This window comes from Danio rerio, chromosome 8 (genome assembly GCF_052040795.2).
Source record: "Danio rerio strain M-AB ecotype USA chromosome 8, GRCz13ab, whole genome shotgun sequence".
In the NCBI taxonomy this organism is placed as follows: Eukaryota; Metazoa; Chordata; class Actinopteri; order Cypriniformes; family Danionidae; genus Danio; species Danio rerio.
Genome location: NC_141028.1, coordinates 46,737,615 through 46,751,786, shown reverse-complemented (window position 1 = coordinate 46,751,786; position 14,172 = coordinate 46,737,615). Strand labels below are relative to the sequence as shown.

Here is a 14,172-nt window from a genome sequence, read left to right as displayed (position 1 = left end):
AACAGAACAAGCATAAACATGACCAGGCCTAAAATCTCCTTCACCCCAGCACCCTAAAAAATGTCATTATGCCTATCTCTCTCTCTGAAGCTGACAGTGTCCTGCCAGAATATTCTGGCCCACTCCCTCTTCATCAAATTTCACCCCTGTAGCTACAATTATTTCAGGCCGGACCATCTCCATATCTCTAGTTAGTCCTGTTTTCATTTCTCACTCCTTTTCTCCACTTCTGCTCTACTGAAAGAAATGTGACTATGCACTTTTAAGTAAAAGATAATGTACTCTAGTTCTACATTAGGTTGGTTTTCTCGTAGAATAAAGGCTGACAGGCTTATCAGCAGGCCAATGCAAAGCAGTATTCTGCAAAAACAAATGCCTAGATGTACATCACCACATTTAACACATAGCTACTAGCCACAAAGCTTAAGGACTAAACAAAGCATTTACCTGAGCTGTAATATTTTATAATTGAAACAACAGCTGAATGCAGCCTACACTAACTAATTGATTCAGCAAAATGATGCCATGAACAGTAGTGTAAATGATAAACATAAAACTTTCAAGAGGAAGTATCCGGATAAGCTTGTGTTATTAGTATAAGCAGTTGATATCTGGGAAAAACAAACCTTGGAATGTCATGATTGACTAATCATACTCGGGTATTTCAGAGAACTGTGTAATGATTTGCTGTTAAGAATTGGCAGGCTGTGTTTCCACCTGCAACTTCATTTTTTATGGAACTGATGATGTGGTCAGCTGAGATACAGTTTTGATTTAATTTTTTATTCAATTTCATTTGTGACTACATGTGTTTGAATTACATCACACTGTACATCAATTCTGTATGAATGCTCTGTGTGATGCGTGTTGTGAAACCATAATGCAGCGTATGAGCAGGTGGAAAAGAAAGTAACTGAAAAGGATTTTACCAGCTATGATTTGTAATCTCTTTATTTTGCTCTGTAGTGGCACCAGTGTGACCACCAGTGTTGGGAGTAATGCGTTACAAAAGTAATGTATTACAGTAACGCATTACATTTTCCTGTAACGCAGTAGTGCAAGGCATTACTAATACAATTTCAGCAATGTTTTACTCGGTAAATGTTAAACATTTAGCTTTTTTAAGGCATTAACAAATAAAAAATACAGCAGTTCTATTTCCTGATCGTGGTTAGTAAACATGCGAGTTGTCAAATGTAGTAAATGTAGCAAATGTAGTAAGTACAGTATTACTACAGCTCATTCATGTAATACAAGCGAGCGAACGTGCCAGTTTCCTGTTTGTGGACAAAACTCATGTGTACTCAAAACACTGGCTGCTCACGTGCGAATGATCTGCTCTCGCTCCATCATATGATGCAGACTCACAATTTGTGCCTTGTGTTTCCTCCTCTTTTCGTGCTTTTCCTCTAGAGATCATCCTGTTAAATTGTTTTGCCAAGAATGTTGATATGGTTTATATATTGCTTCACTATTTACCTACAGGTTAAGGTATGTACTATAATAAATACTAGTGTTTTTGAGTGTCAAGTATATATGTTTTAGGATAGTATTATTTACAACTTGGTAATGAATGCTTTAGCATACTGCAGTATTAAAAACAGTGAACTGATAAAATGAAATACAGTGTAGTTTTACTACAGTAAAATGTGGTGAGTTATAGAATAATATAACGGATATTGTAATAAAAAAACTACAGCACTGGGTCATTTGTTTATATTACACTTATTGTGTTACCTTAGCAACTATAGTATTACCACAACTGATTAACTGAAGTACTTTATACTGTTCAAAACACTGTACATGCCAATATGTGTGTGCAGGGGCCCTGTGGAACAGCTTCTCCTCAAAATGAAGAGGATAACAGGAAAAATGTCCTCCAAAATCTCATCAACAATGTGGAAGACAACAGAGACTTGTTGACTTTAATTTAGTTGCCATGATAAAATGGGATTAATAGAGAGATTTATTTGAAGAGTGAAGTGCAGTAGGCTATAATACCTTATCAAGTTCACTATTTTCTATCACAGTTACATTTCTGCTTGCGTTATTTTTTGTTTAAATATTTATTTGATTAGTATGGTGCACCTTTTGGATGCCTAATAAATGTTGTTACAATGAAATGTATTCTTTAAATCCAACGTCTATTCTCTGTGTCTTTAAGTGTTTAAAACTGAAAATATCTCATCATAAAACATACAGCCAAAAATGATATGGATTAAAATTTAGATTAAAATTAATTAGATTAAATTAATTAGATTAAATTTTAATATGTAAGTCTGTTTTAGTATTTTGGTTATTGCTAATGAATAGTGCACCATTATAAATCATATCAAAAAGCACGAAAAGAAAAGGAACACAAGACAAATTGTTAGTCTGCATATAATCTCACTGAGCGAGCAGTGTACTAAGAGCGTTTCTACTGGATGTAAAATGCTCTGCAGTACATTTTGTCATTTTAAGATGTTTAGTTCTAATTCTGTAGTTCTTTTGGTGAAAGTAAGTAAAAAATAATATAAGAGTCATGTTGTATATTACAATTTTGAGACAGTAATATTGAAAAGTAAGGGATTACTTTTAAATAACAGTAACACGTAATCTGTAATGTATTACTGTTTGGAAGTAACCTGCACAACACTGGTGACCAGTGAAAAACAGGTGTAAAATGTAAAACTTTATTCACAACGTGAACCGTGCTTACTGTCTGCTGATTGTAAGCCATGTCGCATAGCTTTGTACAATAGTACTAAGGAGCCTGAGGAAAAAATGTAATACTAGGTGATAATAGTGATATGTCTCTTATTACTTGTTATCAGATCACTGAAAACCCATTAAATACCAATTGGAAACTGAGCCCCCACTGACACCTGTATTTAATGAAACAGAACTGACACAAATACATCTTAAAGGGATAGTTCAGCTAAAAAAAAATAAATACACTTACGATTCCCTCAAGTTGTTCCAAAATTGTGAGTTTCTTTTTTCTGTGAAAGATATTTTAGAAGAATGCTAGAACATTGGTTAGACATCCATAGTATTTGACATCCATAGTACTATGACGGTTTCCAGTTTCAAAATATTTCAAAGTATCAACAGAGGAGAAAAATTCTATATAATGGAAATACCAAAATTCGCATAAATTGGGAAATTGCTAAGAAAAAATGTATGTGCACAATTTAACAGCATAAACTTTATATACGATAAGAAAAAAGTGCACATAAACTAAGATGGGAACACATTTACTGAATACATTCCAGTATGCACGTTTTGGTAGATAACGTAGAAACAAAAATGGTCGCAAGACAGTATTAATGGACAAACCAGCAGACTGACCATGTTGAACAACCTCTAAAATGTTAGTCAAAGTCCGTCATCTTGAGTAAATGTGCTTGCAAAACATGGTCTCACACCTCCAAAAGTCAAATCCTACTGCAATAACACTTTTCTTTTTGATATTTAGTGGCAGTTTATCAGAAAGTGACAACTGTGTTGTCTTTGACTCATTAGATGGAAACGGTGGTTTATTCACAATCATTTTATGTGATATTCAATTTTTTCGCACAACTTTAATTAAAATATTTTGATGGAAACAAGGCTATAGATGAGAAACTATCTCTTAAATACCACGTGTAATCAAGACCTAACATGTATTAGTGTGAACCATTTAACAAGGCTGAAATGTTTGTTTCTTTTTTATTAAGAAAAGAGCTAAAGAGCTTCGTGTCCTCTTTTTTAGGTGAACTGTACCTTTTAAGCAAAATTGTTTATAGCTAGCCGCCTGAATAATAACAAATCTATTTTAATGGCAAGCATGTGTAGGTACCTTTCACCCTGTTGAATTCTAAAGTTTGTTACCGCAACAGAAGAGTGCACTTTAAGTAGGCCCAAGGGACCTTACATCTGCATACTTGAGCATGTCTCTGGCCTTGTTTGTCTCTCATTATTCAATTTCCATTTAAAAAGAAGCTAAGAGAGGAACAGCTCTGCCAAAAGCTTTGGCAGAAAATGAAAAGCTTCAGGAACCTGAAGCAAAAAAAAACCTGCACTGATATAGACAAAAAAATTTTGGGTGATTGCTGTTATGCAGTACCTTTTGAACTTGGTGACTTTAAAACTTTAGTTTCATGAATATGGCTGTTCAAGCTGTGTTTTAATACTCCATTAAGAAACTAGCACTCATTTCACTACTAATGAGCACTTTGTATGCAGCAAAAATGTTTTTCCTAAGTAAGTCTCAATACAATGCAATGTGCGTGTGTGTGTGTGTGTGTGTGTGTGTGTGTGTGGATATATATATATCGTTTAAGTAGATTATTATTTTATACCACTTGCATTTTGTTGTACAAACACTTCTATATGGCTTAAATGTTATGCTAAATTTGCTAATATTTGATTCAATTAATAGATTTTCAACATATGCTTATTTAGGTTTGCATAAACACTAAATTAGTAAATTTTTACTGCTGGTTGAATTGAACTTGTTAGAGTTAATGTGAACATGTATGCACTTTTCCCCTCTTTGTTGTAGTTTTACAAAAAAGAAAGCTATTGAGAAGAACAATTGCCAGTTAAGGCAAAAAATAGAAAATAGAAAATAGAATTGGTTGGGACTATGCTTATTATTTCTAGTAATTTATAGCAATTTAAACTTCCTTTCAATATGTACAACAAGAAACAAAAAGCTAGAGTTTTGACTGCATATAGTCTGTGGAAGAATGACTGAGTGTGTCTAACGCTCAGCCATACACACAACAACCACAGATATATTTCAGCAGCTGATGTGTGACACGATAAACATTCTGATCTGCATTATCACTATTGACAGGTAATATTTAAAATATAAACAAAAAAATATAAAAATATATTAATATATATGTCTGTTTTTCTAAGATGCATAAATTATGTCAGGTTTCCCTATGTTTGTTGTGCTTGAATGTTAAAACGACTTTCCTACGAATTGTCAATCACTGAAATGGCTACCATGCCAATTTGAGTTTGAGACCCCTGATTTAGATGGATTTGGGCGATTCTGTAGGGGCATGGATCATGTATATAACACAATAAAAAATTAAAACCAAATATAAATACAATAAAACAAAAAATACAAGTAAAATAAATAGTGCTTTATGGTTTTCTAGGCAGTCTAACAATATTCAGGTACAGAAAATAAATAGTTGAAAGTTAAATAATACTGCATAGGTTTCATTGTATAACTAATAAAATAAAATTAATCTATAGTAAAGTTATAAAGTGTACTATTTCTTCTGCTTGAAAGCTTTAAACTGTCTTTAAATGCTCACACAAGCCTTAAAACACATGCAGATCCCAAATTTGAACTCTAATATGATTAAACTCTGCAGTGACTGCACAAATGTCATGGGTTCTGATCAAATATAATATCAACTTAACATTGCACCTCCTAAAACGAGGTGCCCAAACTCGGTCCTGGAGGGCCGGTGTCCTACAAAGTTTAGTTCCAACCCCAATCAGGCACACCATGGCTAGGTAAGCTCTTAAGCTGTGGTCGCACTAGACCAGGTGTCACCAATCTCAGTCCTGGAGGGCCACTGCCCCTGCAGGGTTTAGCTCCAACTTGCCCCAACACACCTGCCTGGATGTTTTAAGTATTGATTAGCTTGTTCAGGTGTGTTTAATTAGGATTGGAGCTAAAATCTGCAGGACACCGGCCCTCCAGGAACAAGTTTGGGGTCCACTGCACTAGACTATGAGCATGCCAAATTCTGTAGTACGGCACTGCCAAAAGGGGCGGGATTAAACAAGATGATTACCCTGCTGAAAAATCCAGCTTAAACAAGCCTAGGCTGGTTGGCTGGTTTTAGCTGGTTGACCAGGCTGGTTTTAGAGGGGTTTTGGCCACTTCCAGGCTGGTTTCCAGCCATTTCCAGCCTGGTCTTATCTGGTCAGGCTGGGAGATGACCGGCTTAAACCAGCTTGACCAGCCTAGCCAAGCTGGGAGTCCAGCCAAAACCAGCTATATCCAGCTTAAACCAGGCTGGTCAAGCTGATTTTAGCTGGATTTGGCTGGTAATTTTCCAGCCTAACCAGCTAAGACCAGGTTGGAAATGGCTGGAAACCAGCCTGGAAATGGCCAAAACCCCTCTAAAACCAGCCTGGTCAACCAGCTAAAACCAGCCAACCAGCCTAGGCTGGTTTAAGCTGGATTTTTCAGCAGGGTAGACATATAAAAAAGCGAGCGATTGGTGCATGTTTTAAATTTCCGTCCAGAGAGGTCATGTTTCGATCCTCAATTGATCTCACACAATTAGGCTTGCCACTATAGACGGTGTTGACGGTGATAACGGTTTTAAGACGCAACACCGGTGACATCACTTTTCCACCGTGACACCATCCCCACATTTTTTTTTTTAAGTATTAGTTTTTTTTTTTTAATTAAACATTTATTTTAATTAAATGTAAAATATAATTATAAATAATTGACTCAAGACTAGAGCATACTCTATAATTATCATCTGAACATAGCAACAATGCGTCATATTTCATTTATCACGTGAGGAGAAAAGAGGAGTCGAATTTACAGAAAGAGGATGGCAGATCATTTATTGTCAAAACGCAATGCAAAAGCGCCTGTTTGCCAATATTTTGGGTTCAAACCAAAAGAGAACCCAAAAACGTTAATGAGGCAATCTGCAAACTTTGCAAGGCAGCATCTGGAGGAAACATAACTAATTTATACACGCACCTTCAATGCACCTTTATGTTTAACTATGGGTGGGTCGCGGATAAATCAATGGCCATAAATACGCAACGCATACTCTCATTTTAAAAATCACGTGACCACCATCTCACAATGTTTAATAATAAATATCTTATTTTTTTTTATTAAAACGAGTGATTTAGCAATGCCGCACTATTGACAATCCAACTGCAGAGAAACAACATCGTGGCAACGTGAGCACTTTTTCTGAAGTTCAGCTGTTCTTTTTTCCACTTGATTTTGTGTTTAATGGTAAAAAAATCCATAATGAACAGGCAATAAAGAGTGCATCCTGTGTGTGCGCGTCATTTATAATTGAGGCCGCTCTCTTCAAAAACCGAAAGTTGCTTCGTCTGTCTGGCAATTTTTCGCCTTTTAATCGATTAAAAAGTTCATTTAGATGAGCCAATATTAAAAATTGCAATAAAGTAACTGAGACGTGCGGCCACACATCGAATCTGAGGGCTGATCTCTCTCTCTCTCTCTCTCATTCAGACATCGAGCCGCAACACAACACAAGTCGCAAAACTTAGGCTGGTGCAGCTGACAGGTAGAAGTGCTGAAGCCTTTGCGAAATCTGTCAAAATACACCACTGAAATTAACAGGCATAAATGTCTTTGAGCCAAAAAAGTCTATTGGTAGGATATCTGTAAAAACGCAATTAGAGCCAAAGATATGTAGGAGTTGTGTAGCATATTAATTATAGGCCTATTAATTCTAATAAAATGAAAACTAAAATAAACAATTCATTGCATCTTTCGTTTGATAAAAATATACGTAAACGAAAAAAAATTAAAGGGTGGCTAGTTTGTAGTTATGTGTTTTAATGTTAATGAAAATATGCTTAGCCTATTTAATTAACGGCTAAATACGCCGTCAATAGACAAGCCATTCAAAACATATTATTTTACTGCGTACTGGGTTATAATGTATATTTTACATTAAAACTAAACGGAGCATGTCTCGCTGTCATTTAAAACATGTAATTCATACCACACCAGAGCTGTGGATCTGTACAGTCTATGCAGTGTGTAAACTTACAGGGCGGTGTGTTGGTCAATAGTCTTACAGCGCACCGAACTCCAATCCGAGGGAGATTATGTTACTCGATAGACAACATTAACTTGAGAGATTTTTAAATATAAAAGATATTTTTTAAAAGGAACAACACGCAAATCTACAACAAATAAAACAAAAACTAAAACGTCTTGCCAGTGCTGTATGTATTCCGCCACTGACAGTGTGAGACGAGGCGCTTTTATTTAGCCTAAAGTCTTTACATTTTTTTAAATAATGTTCCAGTACTTAACATTTTTTTTTATTATTTATAGTTTATATATAAAATGAGTGCTAGCTTGTTTAGTTGTGATCATTATGCAAGGATCATATTTCATATTCGGTTTATTCTTCAATAGCCTATAGATTCGTTAATAATGTATTTTATAAACGGATTGTTCATAAGGGCTAAGCTGTTAATATATAATAAAGGCATTTATGGTTATTTGTATGGTTCCAACTTCCACAGTTTTTTCAGCCTGTATAGGATTGTTTTGTTTAATTCGTTATGTTAATAAAAGTTGTGTTGTTTAATAACAGTGATTTTTTTTGTGTAGTTTCCTTTTCGTCCACTTAAACAATTGACGCTGAATTAGCAACTCCCGCAAAACTGAAAGTGAAAGTATTATATGCACGCATTTATAAGCTATTTAAAAGCAGAAAAAAAGAGGAAAATAAGAAACGCCCACTCCCATGGTGATACCGGTATTACCGGTGTTGTCACATGACGATTAACCGGTGGGGGAATTTCCTTATCGTCACAACTCTACACACAATCATGTAGATGCAATTTCGCAGGCCAGTCACAGTTCACCAAGCTTGAACTTTCCAATAGGTTGGGCAATGTCGACCAATTTGGCATCGTACGATGTGAATGTGAAATGTGAATAATGTGAAACAATAGACAATGGCATTGTCGTATTTATTAATAATTAATTCATAACGAAAAAATTATTTGTAGCCTACCGTACTACCTGACCTGCATGGTCTCTGTTTTACCCATAACCAAATCATAAATAAAGATAAGTTGCACATAAATTATCACCTGTCAATCACTTTTTCCGCGGACTGCATGGATAGGCAGAGCGATCTGCGACGGAATAATGGCATCAACAAACTATTGTGAGACGCGATCCAGCGGTCCATCCTTGATGAACTGTCTGACGAGCACTGCTCTCCTGGACTCGTCTGACTGTCGAGACGAGCGCATGACAGCATGAGTGTGTGTCTGTGTGTGTCACGTGATGTGTGTCTGTGTGTGTCACATGATGTGGATTTCAGCAATATAGTGTTTGAACACGGCTTTTTAAAAAATGCTAGATGAAACTGCAGTGTGGAGTGCCATTTTCAAACTAAGATGTATTAGAGCTGGGTGGTATATCGGGTTCTGGTGATATATGGATATGATTCCCCAACGCAATGTGGTATTATCCAATATCGTTCATATCGATATGATTTAAGACTACACGTGTGCATTCTGCACGAAACAGACCACTCCAAGGTAGCATGCGGGCTCCATTTGCACAAATGTGTCCATGCGCAAATGAATCATTCACTTCATGAGTCATACAAAAGAATTGTTCAAAACGACCCATCACTAAAGTGACCTGGAGGAACATGCAGTGTCGGTGTGGTGAGAAATCTATCTGACTCCCCTTCGCGTGCAAGTACGTCACACAGTGCCTGCAGGTGTTCTTTACATTTATGTCATAAAACATTTAAGTCCGTATTCTAGTCTGTTATGATTTCTATGCTTAATCTGCATTTCATCAAAGCACTCTAAAACTATTTCATTACTTCTCATATCTATAGTCTATTCGTTTCTATGTATACTATCTAGTAAAACAAGTCAAAAGTGTAAGATTTTTTACATTGAGTGAAAGACTTCTCTTTAGATATCTTTGATATGTGCACTGTTAAATAATTGTGCACAATACATTTTTATACACAACAGCTTTAAGCGGGAGAAAAACTTGTACTGTGTTTTATTTTTTAAAGATTTTGTGCAACTGTTATTTTTTGTGCAGCTGTTTACTTGTAAACAGGGAGGGAAACCCCTGTGTTTGAATTATATTTTGCTCAAAAAAAGTTTAATAAAGTCTTAATTAAGGCTTTAACTCTCAAGTAACCATTTATGGGAAAATACTGGATATATATCATATACCGTCTTTCCTCCTAAAAATACCAGGATATGACATTTTGCCCGTATCGCCCAGCTCTAAGACATATTAGTGTAAACAGGGTCTAAAGGCTCCTACACACCGGGATGTTTTTTGTTTGCGTTTATCAGCAGCGTTTTATGAGACTTTTTTCAGTGTTCAAACCCAAGTGCTTTTCACTGGCGTCAAGCAGACGAGTATGCTAAATCACTCTTTTGACGTTAGATGGCGCTGCAGAACTATAAGCTTCTGACACCCGCTTATAACACAAAAGAAGTGGAGGAGCGGAAGTTCACAGTCACACGCTTGTTGTTAAACTTACTGGTGACTCGAACAAGCATGGATGGTTCAAGCAGCAGCTCCAGCTCTAGCGATGAAGAAATGATTATTGTTTACCAGTGCAATAAGCTGCTCCACGTTCATATCGCCTCTGGGCATCTTCTTCAATGTGCGCTCGCATTGACAGTTTTGCGATTGAGCGCCTCCAAGTGCTGTTTACGATAACTTCAGCAGCTCTGTGCACGTGAACAAAGGTCCCGATCTGATTGGTGGAGAAGGTTTTGACGCCGCGCGTCAAAACAAAAAAACAAGCATGGGGTGTTTTTTTTTTAAATGACGCTTTTGCGCCTGGCGTTTTGCGCGTTGGTGTGAAGGATCACATTGACGCCCTTTATTTAGTTACAAGGCGTTAAATGTCGACGGAAAACGTGAGCAAAAAACGTCTCAGTGTGCACAGGCCTTAAGTGTGAATTTTTCGCGAGCAGGTTGCTGCTGCAACGGAGGAAGAGGTGCTGCTGGCATGATGCAATCGCGTGCATATGAATGGAAGTCTGTGGAAAGAAAAGTGCAGTGTGACCGCAGCTTTAAGGCCCGTGCACACAGAGACGTTTTTTCCTCGCGTTTTCCGTTGACGTTTAACGTCAAAAAAGTGATTTAGCATACTCTTCTGCTTGACGCCAGTGAAAAGCGCTTGGGTTTGAACACTGAAAAACGTCTCATAAAACGCTGCCGATAAACGCAAATGAAAAACGTCCTGGTGTGTAGGAGCCTTTACTAGGCTTTCCGAAACATCCTTGCAGGTGCATTGAGGAAAGTTGGAGCTAAACTCAGCAGGACACCGGCCCTCCAGGACTGAGTTTGGACACCCCTGTCCTAAGATGTGACTACTGCAAAATGTGCCCATTGCTATATTAATGCTGAAATTATATATTGTGCATCCATAACTCTTACAGTCCTGAATATATGAATATCTTTTCCTATCATTGTTTTTATCTGTTAATATTTGCAAAAACACTAGGCATATTCTCAATACAAAGCACAGCAAATTTACACTTAAAGAAACTCAACTCTGCCCTCAGCCAAAATGATAATAGATTTATGAAGTCAAAGATTGGCTATTAGACATGCTCAAAATTAATTACCTCCCATGCTTTACCAGTGCAAATACATCAGAGCCAGAGGCAAACATATCAGAAGCACTTGCCCAGATAATAAATGACCGCCTGGACCTCAAGACACTGAACATTTTTGAGAATGCATTTTGGAATACTTAGCTACACAAGTCATCATCCAATCAACTCTTAATAAAAGCTATTAAATCATATTTAGAGATTATTTAAACTGTAAATGGCTATTCTATATTATTAAGTATGTTGTTCTTAAGTTACTTATTGATACTGTATCATTTAAACTGAACTTTAACAATGTTTCTTAAGTTCTGAATGTAGTGTATGTGTGCAATGTTGATACAAACAAAATCTCTATATAAAGCCTATGATTGCATTTTTTAATATTTAACATTAGCCAAAACAACATTCATCTGACATTGGTAAAACATAGGCAACCGATATCTGTGCTGTACTTTTACAGTCAACATAAATCTTTATAAAAATATCCATAATGTCAAAACCTCTGTGAAGTTGGCACCCCATAAAAACAAATAATCTCCAAAATTATGTCATTCATTTGTGCTACGTTTGTGCTGATTTAGTATTTTTTTACGTCACTTTCCACCACATGTTGCTTAAATAACTTAAAATCAGCACAGGTTGTTTGTGTTCGATTTGTGCTGGTTTGTGCAGTTAAAACAAACACAGTATCTGTTTTCCTTGTTGAGATATAAGCAAAATATTTCGGGAGCCATGACGTCACTCTCCACACCATTTGATGACATAGATTAGGAACAGTTTTAGCTTCTTCGGAAAAAAATCTTTTTAACTAATAAAGCAGTTGAAGTCTTAATCAAAATCATTCATAATTGCTACCCAATAAATACTAAACTAGCTAAAATTAATAACAATATTTCCCCTAAATGCTCATTTTGTACTCAATATGATGAAACACTAAACCATTTATTTTGGGAGTGTAGTTACTGTAAAGTGTTTTGGATTGACATTTCCAATTTCATTAAAAAAATCTTATTTTCAAACTTCTGTATTTCCTTAAAAAATGTATTCTTTGGTTACTCGCTGAATGTAGATCCTTCGCATTGTAAATTTATTATTAATTTATTCCTTTTTGAGCAAAATTTTACATCCATAAATGTACAATTTCAAAGAAACACCTTTACTTTTTTGTTTTCAAAAAGCACTTTGATTTATATGTGAACTCTTTAAAAGACTAACGATTACATTGCATGTAAAACGCTTTTGTGGTGTAAATCATTTAAACTTAGTTAATTTGCTGGAATTTTATTTATGTAACCCTTTTCTCCTTGTTCATATTTTATCTTTGTAATGTTCTTTCTTGCATAATAAAAAATAAAAATAAATAAATAAAATATCTCAGACCCCAAACCAGCACAAACGTTCGTTTTTGCTGCACAAATCAGCACAAACGTATGGCCTCATTTGGGGGATTATTTGTTTCTATGGGCGTGAAAACTTTACAGAGGTAATGTCGAACTGTCACGACTCTCGTTTGTTTCAAACTCATATAACGTTACAGTATTTCTCTCTGCCGTGCGTCACAAAACATTAGGTTTGACACACACAGGTTTGGAGGGAAAAACCATTTGGATAAGTAAATGATGACAGGAGTGTCATCTGCTGAAATGTGGATATGCGTTTGAAACATTTCGATGAGCAATAGACAATGTGCCACACATTTTTCGTAATTTGTGATAGCAAAAACGAATATAATTTTCATTTCTAAAAGTCTAAACCTTCAAACATACTGCATTTAACCACAAAAGTGTCTCGTGACTCACCAAACCTGCATTATTTACCTGCTCACTAACGAGACCGAACAACCACGAGCATCTCTCTGAAGCTGTGAGTCAGATGTAGTTCACGCGCACGGGTCATCAACGCGAACGCGCATAAACACCTAAGCACGTGCAACTCCATCTTTGAGATTGATGACACACATCTTTTATGATGTTTAAAAAAACAACCGTGTGGTACTATTGATTATTAAATATTATGATATACAGATGATACATTCACGCTGCATTTCCGTGTATTTTGGTTTTATTTATAAATAAAAACATTCAGAGCACGTTAACAAAAGCTTTCTGCTTCTTTGACTAACAAAACGAGAACAGCTCAAGGCAAAGGTACGAACTCCTTTAAAAGTGCTGTTATCTGGCTGTTATCCATTATGCAGGCTTAGTACAAAGAGGAAAAATAATCACCTTCCAATCGACCCGCGGACGTTTAATAGAATAAAAGGCCTCCGCATTAAAATGGAAAGAAATCAGGCAGAGACTAGATAAATCAGCCGTTGCTTGTTAAAGTCCCCCGTGGTCAGGAGAAATTAAACGATATTTCACATATCCTTATTAAAAGTGTTAAGATATAAAGTGAAATCTGTGTTTTTTGATCAAGTAACGTTAAAGAAAAAAATAACAGCCGTTTTACTCACCTGCTGCAATTAAAATGGCTCTTACGTGTGTAGCTCTGGCTCATCCTTTCATCGCCCCCTACAGATGAACATATTAACGCAAATTATTCATTGGCGTCATTAATGTCAGTTTAATTATTACATTTTTGTAATAGAAAATATCAAAAAGTTTCCATTTTGTTTTCACTCCAGATGTATGAGCATTTGATTGTTTTGTTGTTGTGTAATTGTTATGTTTCGAAGTACAGATTTTTGCCATTTTTATATATATATATATATATATATATATATATATATATATATATATATATATATATATATATATATATATATATATATATGTGTGTGTTTCCTATCAGGACAGAATGGTAAAGTCA

General features: G+C 35.8%; 1 protein-coding gene across 1 annotated transcript in view; it reads right to left on the bottom strand.

Moving 5' to 3' along the window:
• gpat2 (glycerol-3-phosphate acyltransferase 2, mitochondrial) overlaps positions 1-13,879 on the bottom strand; it is a gene marked incomplete at its 5' end in the record, with an annotated part of 131,200 nt that extends 117,321 nt beyond the window's left edge. Inside the window, 2 exon segments of the mRNA NM_001089380.2 lie at positions 2,945-2,984; positions 13,817-13,879.
• Positions 13,880-14,172: the final 293 nt, after the last annotated feature.